Here is a 14,521-nt window from a genome sequence, read left to right as displayed (position 1 = left end):
CATCAAGCTGGCACCTCGGCACTGTAAAAATCTACTGCCAATCATTAGCAGACTGGAGTTCAGCTGTGGCGACCCCTAACCGGGAAAAGCAGAAAGAAGAACAACAACATCCAAGTAACATCACACCATCACTCACATCTTATATAACTAATCTTAACATATAAACTAATGTTCTAAACTTAAGTTATAATATAAACTTACATCATATGTGTGTACACACCCACACACACACACACACACACACACACACACACACACACACACACACACACACCGACCCACCCAAAAGCACACACGCACACACACAAAAACACACACACGCGCGCACACACACACACACACACACACACACACACACACACACACACACACACACAAAAACACACACACACACAAAAACACACACACAAACACAGTTTACTGGGTCTAATCCACCAATTGCACATCTTTGGAATGTGGGAGGAAACAGAAGCACCTGAAGAAAACTCACAGGACACAATAGGGGCATGCAGACTCCACACAGAAGTCACCATAGCTAGGAATTAAACCAGACAAGGTGGTAATGTTGCCCACAATACCACTGTGCTGCTCCAATAGATTCATTCTTCTTTTTGTTCAGAAAATACAAACTGATGACAAAATTGTTGATCTATTAACTCTGTAAGTGAGTTATAGTAATATTTAAAAACTGGCCCTGATTTTGGGCCTTTCCCCTATTATTTCTGCTTTATCCTGAATTCTTGAGTGACCATGGTTGAGGCCGGTGATGCAGAATGATAGATGAGCTGACAACTATGCCTGAGAACTCATTACCTCCTTAACCACAGCATACTGGTTCATCTGAAGTCTGTTTATTAATTGCATGTTCCCCCTTGCTATCCCCAGCAAACAAGATGTCAGAGATCTTATACTTTTCTGCTAAAGGCAACTTTTCCCTCCCCATATGAATTTATTTATTGTTATTTGTTAACCATGTTGATGCACTTGTCTATTGACCTTCTTTATTCATGACATGGGTTCAGAGATCAGAAATAAATGCATCATTTAATAATGTTTCTCATTATAGATTCCAGTATTCAGTATAACACTGGGGATATTGTAATTATAACAGTGGCCATTAGAAATCTATAGTAAGGATGATTAAAATAGATTATGGCATTTACATTATTTAGAATATTTTCATGTCAGAGCATTTCTACAGCATATGCGGTAGCACGCATTACAGATGAGGCTAGTGTTGGACTGCTTTGTTATCCAATGTCACAAACAAAAGCACAGTTAGCTTCCTCCAGAAGGCAATTCTTTAATGATAAACAACTTCATAAAATGGTTCATAAAACGATAAATATATATATCCTGGCCATGTGTCGATACATGTGCATTTTTTTATTTGATTATAATTCTTTAATGATGCTTTGAATACAGATAAAGTCTGTTAGTGCCTTATGTCATTTGGTAGTTTATTTAGTACACATTATTTTTCGCCTGGGAATACAATGGCCTCAGACTTAGCAGTGATGATTTTTATTCCAGCTGTTTTGCGTTCAGCAACAAATTACTCAAGTGGAGGCTGAATATCTTTGAATAAGGCCAGAATGATAGCATCATCTGCAAGGAATATAGGTGGTGCATCTTATTTTCTAAAATAGACATCCTCCTGGCCTTGGCTCTGTCTGGATACCATGGATACCATGTCCATGAAAATCATGATAATATACATACTTAGTGAAGTCAATCCACCACCTTAAATGACTTAATCTTAATGTCAATAAATGTGGTCGCAACCCCAGTGCATCCATAAAGGTATTAGACAGCAAGCACTAGTACTCCTATACTTCCATAGACCCTCCCAAAAACAACTGTAACCACTGGTGTCCCTACACTCCTCTAGAACCTCCCCTAAACAACTGTATGCACAGATACCCCCATAATCCCGTAGAACCTTCCCAAAACAACTGTAATCACTGGTGTCCCTGTAGTCCCCCAGAACCTCCCCAACACAACTATAGGCAGGACCAGCAAACTACCACAGCCACTCACACAAATGTACATGACTAAAACATTCTTCTACTATTTCACAGCCTCACTGGAATCCACATCATTCATCTTGAATGTGGGGTTTGCTGGAGTGTCCTATCAAGAACTGTGGTATATGCTTTTCTAGGATGTGGTTTCTTTATAGATGAAACAAACAGTTTGGTCTTCTGTCTTAAACAGAGTGGCTATGATTACAGCTTACCAGTTCTGAAGTATTGTTCTTCCTATTTGTGCAACACAAAAGAGGTGTTTTATCATGTTTCGTCAACTTTGTCCACTGTCTTCAACATCTCTGGCCAAATCTCAGCTACACCTGAAGCCTTATCACTCTGAAGTTATCTGACATACTCAATAGCTTCAGCTACACTAAAGTAATACAGTCAACAAAAGATTTCAGGCATTATTTCCTCAAAGAGGGTATGTCTACAAGGTTAGGGAGCTGCTTAAAATGATTTTCCCACGTTTTCATTATCTCTTTGGTAGAGTTCATTTTATCACCACCTTGTTTTGAAAAGTCTGAGCAGAGTCTTGTCTTCTCCTTCTAAGATGCCAGATGGTTTTCAAGAACTTTTTTAAGGCCGCCGAACAGTATTTCCCCATAGCTTCACTACACCCCTCCCTTGCCCACACTTTGGCAACCACTGTCATTGCAGCCTTCTTGAGCAGCTGGAACTTTCAGCTAAATGAAGAGTGCCCTCCATGCATATATTCTGGAAGACTATCTTCTTCAGCTCGACAACTTCCATTACTGATGGTGTACAGCAGTGGGTCTAAGAGTTACTATCATGGGAGGTACTGACCACCCCACCAGGCAGAGCTCCTTGCCACCATGTCAGTGATTTTTCTTACATAACTTCTGCCAGACCTCCCCAAAATACCCAGACTTTTTGTTTGGGTCTTCCATGATTGTCTGACTGATGCCTCCTTTGCAGAATCCAGTTTACCACCAAGTGGCACTCACTTAATAGCACTGCCCATGGCCTCAACCATTTCATTTAATTGATCAAAACACGTGGAGTAAGGTCTGATGATTTGACCGCAGAAACACTCACTGACCTTTGGCCTAAGATGTCCCTGTACCAAGAGTACTTACAGGTTTCATTGTTTTCAAATATATTATTCATTATGCACAGATCCCGGCTTACTCAGGCGTTCATTATGGACAGTCGTGGGTTACTCAAAACCCTAACAGCAATTCGCCACTTTGGCTGAGATCAGGAAGATTGTTTTTCTAGTTATGTCCTTCCAGGTATTTGCATCATTCTTCCTGAAAGTGTTAAAGTGTCTTAGTCAAACTACAGAGATAACAGGTGTTATCAACTTGAATGTATCAACCATCTTCTCAAAAAGTATGAATAATCCAAATGGATGTTTGGTGTGCAAGCAAAAACATCTGTCAGATCTCTCCCTACAGCTTACAGCTCCATTGAGGCAACCATGTGATTCATTGTAACAAAAAAATACTGCTTAAGGTCTTATATGAGCAGTTATTCCATAGTAGAAGAGAGACCATCCCAGATTGAGAAGGATCTAGGTTTATGCTATTTATACAGTAGACATCAGCAATGTCTAGAAAGAACTTTTCTATAACTTGCACCAAGTTAGGCTGAATCCCTGTCAGTTAGGTAAAGTTCAGTTCTTCTGAAGCTGCTTTCCGTTGCCAGGGTCTAACTTGCCTCAGTGCATCCTGTTTCTGTCTGCTACCTGAGTGGTGCTACATCTGACTTTATCCTTTCAGTTTACAGGTAGTAGGCCAATAAGATATCCCCACACAGGATTCTGGGCAATATCCAGCCACATTATATGGGTGGCCTGACTATCACCTGCTTAACAGTGAGGACCATCTCTTAAGTCTCATCCACAGCTGAGTCCTGGTAAACATAGTCCAGGAAGGATCTTCTTAGGTTTAAGCTGGAACTTCACAAGGGTCTTCTTTTTAGATTGCTATTTCTCTGGACCCTTATTCTGATCTTTTTCAACAATAAAGACACTGCTATAAGCACAATGGTCCAGACTGGACAGATCTGAAGCATTATAGAGTACACATGCTCTTTCACTAGGGTAGTGATCACTAGAGGGGTGTGCAGTACTCAGTTGGAAATAACTGGTGAAGTTTTGCAAACCTTACAGCAATATGTGGAAGATAACTAGTCTGCACCTTGGAGGTAAGTCACATAACACATATCACAGACTTTTAAATGTTCTGGGCTAATTTTGGAAACATTCTATGGTTTTCCGTTATTCATATTTCACAGAATGCAGAGTTCAAGTTATCAGTGAGATGCAAATGGCCAACATAGTGTTGGTATCACATGACAGTGATGACATTTCATGTGTCCTGGACGTGGAGAAATGCACCAAAGATGGCACTGTGGCACAGCAGAATGAATTCAGCAGCTGCCAAATGTAATTAATGGACAAACCCTCCTGTATATATGATTGGTATATGATGAGGTTTAGGAGAATGGAGGATTCATCAGTCCATTCTGAATGTTTTTTTAGCATGTAAACATTGTGATGAATGGAATTTCTGTATCATAAATGCCACAATGGCCATAGTTCTTTTTTATTTTAGAGAATACAGATAAAGAGGGTGACTTTTATTAACTGTCAAAGTGTATCTGTGAAAAAAAAAAAGGCTGGCTAATGTTCACAGGTCATCAGTCACTCATTACCTTGTCATTTGCGATCATGGATCACCGTTAATATAGCCTCTTTGATGGTACTTTGCTGCTATATTTCACATCACTAATACAACATAGTAGCTGTCATGTTCCACATCAACATCCACACATAAATAAATTAGACTTGTATGCTGAGAAGTGCCTGAACAAGTACCAGTATGACCCTGTCATAGTTCATGCCAGTGTCAATGACTTGAGGTGCACCTCCCCGGACTATATAAAGAGAGACATGTTGCAGCTCTCAGTCTATGTATCCAATGCAGCTACAAAACTAGCATTGGGCAGCATGACATGAGCAAAAAATAATGGACTTCAATAATTGGTTTAGTTTTTGGTGTCATTCAAAGGGTGTCCAATATTTGTCAGCATGGAAGGATATGATCGAAAGACCATGCTACTTCACCGAGGATGGCCTGCATCTGTCCCCTCTTGGGTTTCAATTATTGGCAAAGACATTGTCCACACCCTTTTTTTATTCAATGTCAACCAATTATACCTGCCACATAACAGAGCAAGCAAAGGAAAATATAAAGGTGTTATTGATCGATGCCAAGAGCTTAAACAAGAATGGAAGACAATGACATCTGTGAAGTGACTGAAACATGGTTTATAATAACGGAGAGCACTCAGGCTGCTCAGGGTATAATGCTTTCCATACATTTAGACCAGCTACTGTGCAGGAAGGGAAAAAGGCAGTGTCTCGATCTATATTCAGAAGAGACTCACATCAAGGCTGGTAAAGCAGCAAGATGCATTAGAGCTTCTTCCAAATAATCATCATCAGGTTTCATACCATATATTAGCTAGCTATAGAATTCCCTCTATGACAGATGAAAGCCACATCACCTAGCTACAACAACTAGAATCGCTCAGTATTAAATCCAATACCATTTTCTAGGTGATCTAAACTATCTAACTATAGACAGGGAAACCTACAGCACCAATAGTGCAGAAGCACAGTGATTCCTGGACATTGCCAATACAATTCACTGGAGGAATGACAACTTGGATCTAGTCCTTACTAATATGGGAGCATCTTGCACCATCCCTTGCATAGCTTCATCACTTGTTAGGTCTGACCATAAAGCAGTCTCCTTCAAAATAAAACTGAAACCAGAGATCTGTTCCACCCAATGTACCTATGGAAATTTATTTAAGACAAACTAGCTACTGCTAAGTGATACATTGGCAAGCTTCAAATCCCCACAAAACTCAGTTAATGTATATCGCCACACTATACCAGCATGTAAACAGCTGCAGAGATGTAGCTGTACCCCGCAGAAACAAGTGCAGGGCAAACCCCAGAAACAAACCCACATGGTGGAATCATAACATCAACAGCTTTATAATAAATGGCAGCTCATAAATTGTTTATCCCATGCATGGGTCCCCTAAATTATCTGTGCTATGACCCCAGTTATTCTCATTATGGGCGATATCTAATTATCGATCAGGAAATGGATAAGGCTAATCTCTAACCCAATGGGGCAGGTTAATTTGAGCACAAAAGGGTAATTGGCCTGGCTTGAAATGGCCTTCAAGGGCAGCTACCGTAGTACTTACCTATGAATATATGAATCTATAAGAAGTTTTCACTGTAAAAATAGTCAAGTCAACATGCTTGTTTCATACCTTGTAAGAAAAAATAATGCCTGACCTGTAGTGGAGTAAGAGTTCCCTAACCGAGCAAACATTGCTATAATCTACACTGTTATTAGAAGCAAACCATAGTCAAACCCATCCCCCACTCTCCAAACTACATGGCTTGAAAGACTTTGGACCTTATTCTTATTATAATCAGCAGCAATGATTTATGAAAAACTTATCTTTATTCAAAAAACACACTATGTCAGAAAAACCCATTACCCTGTCTGTCCACCAACATGTTTTTGCAGTGAGGAAATAGTACCACCATGACCACCCTTTACATATCGATTGATTGATGGAAAAGTACTTGGCATGAACAAAGTCCTCCGAACTGGTAATGTACTCAATGACCTTATCAAAGCCCCTGACCTAGTAGACCATTAACTTCTGCTTAATGCACTAAAACAGCAATAGTAAAAGTACCAACACCCTCCCACGGTTACAAAGCTTGCTGAGAGATGCTTTAAAGTTCAGATAAGAAAAAAACCCTCTTCCTTCTCCTGTCTCACTAAAGGTGTCTGACAAGGTTCGGTATTCTTCACAGCACTATTCTCGCTGTTCATCAACAATTTTCCAGACATTTCTCAGACTCCTGCCATTATATAGAGGTAGCTGATATGATCACCTACAGGGCAAATACATCTTTCTCTATCATTAAAAATGACGTAAAGAACTACCTCAATGTACTACCACAATGTCTCAGACAAAATAAACGTATCCTGAATACTATAAAAAAAATCCATGATTTATGAAAGTAAACAAAAGCTTTCCTTAGTAACCCAGCATTTCAGCATACCATGTAATAACAACTGCTTACAACATATGTAGATTTATCACTCTGACTTCACAAAATTGCATCAGTACTTAGTTTTGGCTACAGTAAAATGCCTACCAAAAAAATAAAAGTTTAAGTTATTGATTGCATCCTTAACCTGCAAACTAATAAACCTAGAAGCCTTTAACTCTCAAATTACCTACACCCGTTTCATTTCCACTCTCCACATTCTAATCAACTTATAAAATGTTGCCCATCCTCTTTACACTGTTGCACACGTCACACTATACATCTCATAGGAAATTCTTCTGAGAAACATCTGCAATACTTATAAAATATCCTAAGCTTCCCGTATTCCTTCCACTCCTAATTTTCTCCTCTCTTTACCCCCTTATCTAAGTCCCCTTCCATTTTATACCGCTCACTCCCTTTTCTTTTTTACCCTCCTTTTAATCCTAACTTTTGATGCACAAATTGTAAAAACTATAAATATGCCCAAAGGGCTAACGGGATGTTATCCCAGTGTACTGCACTACTGTTCTGTTAATCTCTTTTATAGTCTTTAACCTTTATACATACTACGTTGTGAGAGACCAAGAGCCATAGATGTGGTTTATTTAAATCTCAGCAGGGAATTTAGCATAGTACCACAAAAAAGTTAATAATCATATTAGTCAACTTTGAGTCTAGGCCAAGGGTTATAGCAAATGGATTCCACTAAAAAAAAGACACTTACTAGTTGAGTACCATTGATACCACTACTGAGATCCCTCTTTTCAGTGGTCATACAAGTGGTACTGCAGAAAAAAACAACTTTTGTCATGATGAGACAGAGATGTAAGAATAGTAAGGATGGAAGGACAGTGACACCTAACAAATGGAGGCTTCCTTACTGTAAGATATTTATTTATTTGATGACTTATTGGTTGGACCCAAATGCAGATATGCAAAATAATTTATTATGGTTGATTTATTTATTAACCATAATAAATAAATAACTGACATAACCCACATGCAGATATGCAGAATAATGAATCGGTTTAGCAATAACTTAAAAAAGAGAGTACATAACTGAAGGGAAAGCAATAGTAATATCAAAAGCGTAAAGAGACTCGGGGATATTAATACAGGTAAACAAGCAGTGATACAAAGTAGCAAGAAAAGCAGGCAGACTACTGGCACACGAAGGCAGAGATACAGTACCAGTAGGCAGAATCACTTCCTTATTTCGAGACAGCTGATAAGCCTCCCCATCTAAGGTACTGATTGCAGTCCTGGAGACATCATTTTCTGCCAGAATATAAACACGATAAAGGCAGTACAGGTAGTATAACAAAAAAGGAATGTGGTCTTCACTTAAAGTCAAATAAAGAAAGATTAAAAGTGGCTAATATGTACAAGCTTAAAAAAGTGGGTGAAAGTGGCTAACATGTATGACCTTTAAGAAAGGGAGTGATGCTGAGGGGGGGGGGGGGGTGTTATAAAATTATTTCCATATTTCAGAAGAATCTATAAAAAATGTACATGAGAAGAAGAATATTAAATTTCAAAATGCAAAGTCAATGGCTAAAGGGGGATGTGAGAAAGTACTTTTACATGGAAAAGGTTGTGGATGATTGAAATAACCTTCCTGAAAAGTTGTCAGCACAAAAGCAGTAATAGAATTCACCAGTGCAGAAAACAAAACATAAGTTAATGTTAAGTGGAAAAAAAGTAAGTTGATGATTAAAACATTTCTGGGAAAAACAAATGCATGGGTCATTTTGGGAAAATACAGTTTTTACAGTAGGAATGTAAGATGCTTGTGACTTATACTACTGCTGCTCTATGTCCATTATACAGGAAAAGAACATCACCTTCGTGTGTCTATCTTGATTCATATAAAGGAGAACTTGAAATGGATTCTGGGAACAAGACAGGAAAGCATTTAAACAAGAGCCACATTAATATGGGAGGTCCCACAAAAGCCATTTTTTGGAAAAAGCATATTGAGTGATTTTCTTGCATTAAAATAGTTCAGAAAAACAAAGATACAATTAAAAAAAACTGTTCCAATGTGTTTTTTTTTTTGCTGAAGAAGGATTGAGGGTTATGTAGATCATTGGCAAATGGGCAAAACAGCTAAGACAAGCACTCCTCCATCGGCTGCAAAATATATTTTTTACTGATACAAAGATACTTCCTAGTAATAAGAATAATAAGTGAAACATAAAACCAGAACATGTGCCGGAAAATGACAGCAATGTCATCTAAACCTTTGTGGCCCTACCTGTATTTCAAGCATGGTGCTAGGAAATTAACAAGTAAACATATAATGCATTTATTTATTTCTTCATTTGTTTGTTTATTTGATCAGCATGTCTTCTGCTGACACTCTACTTTTATCAGTCCATGTATCTCAGATAGACGTGAAACTTTCTCAGTCTCTGAGTGAACAAACATTAAGGATTATCCCAGTATGATTTAACTCATGATTATGGTCCATAACTAGAACACAGTAAGGTAAATGACTCAAACTGTATCGTTGCCCTTGACCTCTGTATTACCGTGGACCACTTACTTTTTATTTTTGTCACTTTAATTGTGAAATTTTTAGGAAGCACAAAGAATATCCTGAAACAAACATGAGTGAAAGAACTTTAAGGATTAGCCGAGTATAATTTTAGCTCACTGACTATGGTACATAACTACAGCACCATAAGGCGAGTGGTTCAAATTGCACCACAAGCCTTGTGGTTTGTATGATCAAGGACCAGTTACTTCGTGCACCTCGTGTTTGGGTTGGTTTAGTTATGAAGCTGTTAGGAAGCAGAAAGTATAGCCTTAAAACAAACATAGTGCTTCTCTGATGCACCATTGTAACTAAACCATCTGTATTTTACTGGAATCATGGCTAGTGCAACACAGTTAATGTGCTTCTGATTTACACAGGTGGTACTTGCTTGCTTTGCGCTGCCTGCACAACACTGATTTTAGGATAACATTAGATAAGAAAATATCAGCAGTACCTGACAATGTAACTATCAATTACCACATAATAAGATCCGGAAGGTAAATGCTTTAGTGCCTTTCCTTCTAGTTTCTATCTGCACTTGATGATGATGATGACTTCTATCTCCACTCACACTTTTTTTAATACTGAACTAGATGTAGGCAACTACCATTCCAATTACCTGGCTTGCCTAAATCTTTTACGCATCTCCCCTTTCTGTAACGACTTCCTTTTCTTTCTTCTCTTTCACGAGCCCCAGTGCCTCTACACAAAATTGGTGGTAGATTCCTCATGATGTATATTTATTTATTTATTTAACATTTGTTTATCAGGAATGTCCAACTTGGAACAAGTCCATTTTTAGCAGAGGCCTGGAGAGAAATGCATGTCTTCGAAATGTGGGGGGAAACTAGAACACCAAAAGGAAACTGACACAAATGCAGGGAGAGTATGCAGACCCACACAGAAGGCTCCCCAGTCAAGAATAAAACATTAGAACTGTTGCTATGAGGTGAAAACACAAACTACTGCTTCATCTTTTTGGCTTCTGATATGCTAGTATTTTCTACAAAGTTTTGTAAAGAAAATACATCCTTTATTTTTCCTCTCTTGTCTATTAACTTCTTGCTTGGTTGACACCAACTTTTTGACAAAGGTCAATTCTGTCAAGTTAATTAGTACACAATTGTGTTTTAAATGCACAAAATGCACTTCTTTTTCCTTTGTGACTTTTCTTGGTTGCCCCTGCCTCGTTGTGTGCCTATTTCCACAGTCCCAGAACATACCTGTCACTTTCTTCTCAAGAAATAGCAGTTCTTGAACTGTTGGATACTGTTGTAAAGACTGTGTGGCTTCACAAGTAACAAACTCAGCCTTGAAGCCATAAATGTCAGAGTGCTGTGTGGTCTATCCCCATACCCGATGTTTGGACTCATGTCATAGCAGTGCAACATAAGTGTACGCTGCATTTCTAAGGTGCCATGATTCAGACTGGATGTTAAATGAAGGTCCCTTCCCCTAAGTTAGTGGTTGCTCAGGTAGATGTAACATATCTTGCAGATTTATCAAAAAGAGTAGGGAGCACTCTCCCATTGTAATAGGTAAAATATTCCTGGTCAGCATGAATGCCCCTTATGTCTGCCCTTAAAATAGGAAACAAACCCAGTGAGACGTGCCTGGTTAAAACATAAACCTGCAACACTTCTGCTTAGCACTAGTCACTGTTTGGAAGAAGGCTATCTACAGTCCCTGAATGATGAGCATTGAGGGGTGTAGGTAGGGATGTGATCGGCTTACTTTTTTAAAGTATCAACTGTTTTTTATCTCACGAATGCATTTTACAAGATTCCAAAATTCCAGCATACATACACAAATCAAGAAGTCATGTTTACTAAAAACTTTATACTATTTAATTTAAAACAGCACAGCAACAAAATACAGTTTATTTTTAGGGCAGCTATCTATAAATGAATGAACTAAATAATGTTGATGTGTTGTAATACCCACCTACAACAATAAGTAAATGATTCTATGTAAATCAGAAGAAATGCATCACCCCCCCCCCCCCTTTCTGGTTGCTCCAGAAAATGGGCATTTCTGTCCAATGATTCCTACTTGTCTAGTAAAGCATTAATAAATGTTTAACTATTCCTGTTCAGTGCTTATTTCACATTATCAGAAATATAAGGACTCTACCTGCTTTAGAGCCAATTGTATATTTATTTAACCAATGCTGATGGTGAATGAATGAAAACAACACAGCGGCATATTTTATTTACCCTCGTGCTGTGGGTGGAAATACATATGTAGAATGAATTTCTTGAAGGATTCATTAATGTTGCCTTTGTATTAAATCCTGACACCACTGCAGCAAAAGTAACAAGTAAACATGTAAGGTACCATTTTAATGACATACCACATATCAACCCCCCGTCACATAAACGAGGAAAAAAACAAAAAAAAATATGATCCTTATCAGACTTTAACTGCAACTGTCCCGATTACTTAAAATTATAACCAACACTAGCTTTTTTTTAGATAAAAGAGAACATAAGCAATGCTGAATCTGTATATTCAAGCAATCATAAACATTTTGGCATTAAAATATGAGCCAGCTCAAACTTCTGTAAAGTGTGTGCATTCCAACTAGTTAAAATAATTTTTCTCTGTGCATTTCTTCTTTATGTATTATTTAATCTAGTCTGTCAATGAATGACTAAACACATTTTGTTCCATCTGCTTTCATCTTCTCTGTCAAATTAGGGCCATACAACCACCAACTCCTAAGCTCGACACAAACACACACACACACACACACACACACACACACACACACACACACACACACACACACACACTCATTAAAATATATACTCAAAACAACACACACATGATAGTCAACTGAAAAGTATGACCTTGTTTGCCAAAAGATTTCACAATAAAAACTCAGATAGCTCACAGAACTAGTACTGATAATGTTATAACATATACTAGGCAAAGAAGACATTTTCAAAACACAGCTTTTGTACTGCATAGTGGTAGCACGGGATTTAAAGTGTTGTATCATTGCTTGTTTTGTTGTTCATTTTGTACAAATCCATTTTTCTCCATAATGTTTTTTCCTGTGGGTAGTTTTTTTTTTGTGCTATTTACACATAGAGTAGATGATTGTGTCAAAATGATTGATCTCTCAAGGGACTTGTAAAGTTTCTTCATGCTTCAAAATAAAGGCAAACTACATCACATTCCAGCATATTAGTTGAAACTGGGGGGAGACGTGGGAGATGGACTAGGTGTGGTGTCTTCTTCTTCTTTCGGCTTTTCCCGGTGAGGGGTCGCCACAGCGTCACCTGTCTGCTCATGACTGGCAGTGGAGTTTTATGGTGTTGAGTTGCCAGCCTGGCGCCCAACCTTCCACAGAAGGCACACACACAAACACACTCACGCCTAGGACCAGTTTAGAGTTTCCAATCCACCTACAGCACACGTCTTTGTGATGTGGACTAGGTGTGGTGTAACAGCAATATATAATGAAGCAAAATGACAAGAATTATATAAAAAAAATTAAACACAATAGTGTCAGGAGCAAAGAAGTGCTGAGATCAAAAGAACTGCTAGAAAAGTCACACACACACACACACACACACACACACACACACACACACACACACACACACACACACACACACATCAACATGTCACTTTTAGATACTTAGGTTTCATGAACAAAGTACTATTAGCTGCTTGACAAGGGTGGCAAAAACCTTTAAATTTACCTACTTAAAAGTGTATACAGCTAGGAATCTTATGGGTCCCCATGATCACTTGCCTTGAATTATTTATATCTTCCTAAGATTCAGTTCTTTAGATCTCATGAATAACAATTCAGTTTTCTTGTTTAAAAAATGAATTCAAATAAGAAGTATAACCTAATTAAAGAAACCAAAGCTGATTTCAATACACATGAACAATTATCAGAAGCTGATTTGGTTTCTACAGGCTATGTTCACCTGTCTGTATCTCACTAACATTGAAACAGACTGCTTATTTAGGAGGTATCTGCCTGCTGAGAAATGTTAAGGCAATAATTTGAATCCCTTACCTGTCCCTTCTGACCAGGACTGAGCTTCTCCCTTTTGCTTCCCGTCTCTTCTCTTACTGGGACTCTGTAACTTTTGAGCAAAGGTTAATAAAAAGGCTGACTTAGTTAACCAAGAACCTGGGCTAAAGCTCAGCTTTCATGGTTATCAGCTCTCCTGTTTGGCATTTTTAATGACTAAACAGACTTGATAAAGCACTTATAAAGCAGACTGTAATGACCACTTTGAGAGAGAGAGAGAGAGACAATCCTGAGTGACAGAGCTATTGTGTCAGTGCTGTTTGTAAGCAGAGTTTCAATCCCAAGGATAAAAAGTAAATGCAACACTTTTATATTTTTATATTGCAAAGTCTGAATGTGCCATGATTCAGTGTATTAGCATTATATAGTATTTTTTATTGGAACAATGAAATTGGTCTACTGCTACCAGAAAAAAAGCATATAGTATTATGACAATGTACACACACATATGTGTGTATGTGTGTGTGTGTGTGTGTGTGTGTCTGTATCTATATATATATATATATATATATATATATATATATATATATATACAGTGGCTATAAAAAGTGTACACACCCTTGTTAAAATGCCAGGTTTTGTGATATAAAAAAATGAGACCACGATAAATCATTTCAAAACTTTTCCTACCTTTAATGTGACCTATAACCTGTACAATTCAATTGAAAACAAATCTGTTAGAGGAAAAAATATAAAAAATAAAAAATGTACAATAAGCTGGTTGCATGTGTGCGCACACCCTTAAACTAATACTTTGTTGAAGCACC

The 14,521-nt window shown here is 38.0% G+C and overlaps 1 protein-coding gene across 1 annotated transcript in view; it reads right to left on the bottom strand.

Annotated features, from left to right (window-relative positions):
* The window catches only part of PDZK1 (PDZ domain containing 1), a 550,816-nt gene extending 536,906 nt beyond the window's left edge, over positions 1–13,910 (bottom strand). The window contains exon 1 of the mRNA XM_044072128.1: positions 13,737–13,910. The gene's annotated coding sequence lies outside the window, so the exon portion shown is untranslated. The remainder of the gene's footprint in view (positions 1–13,736) is intronic.
* Positions 13,911–14,521: the final 611 nt, after the last annotated feature.

This window comes from Protopterus annectens, chromosome 5.part0, assembly GCF_019279795.1.
Source record: "Protopterus annectens isolate FY-2018-M chromosome 5.part0, PAN1.0, whole genome shotgun sequence".
Classification (NCBI taxonomy): domain Eukaryota; kingdom Metazoa; phylum Chordata; order Ceratodontiformes; family Protopteridae; genus Protopterus; species Protopterus annectens.
Note: the sequence above shows the minus strand (reverse complement) of the source record. Positions and strands in the feature narration are given on the sequence as shown.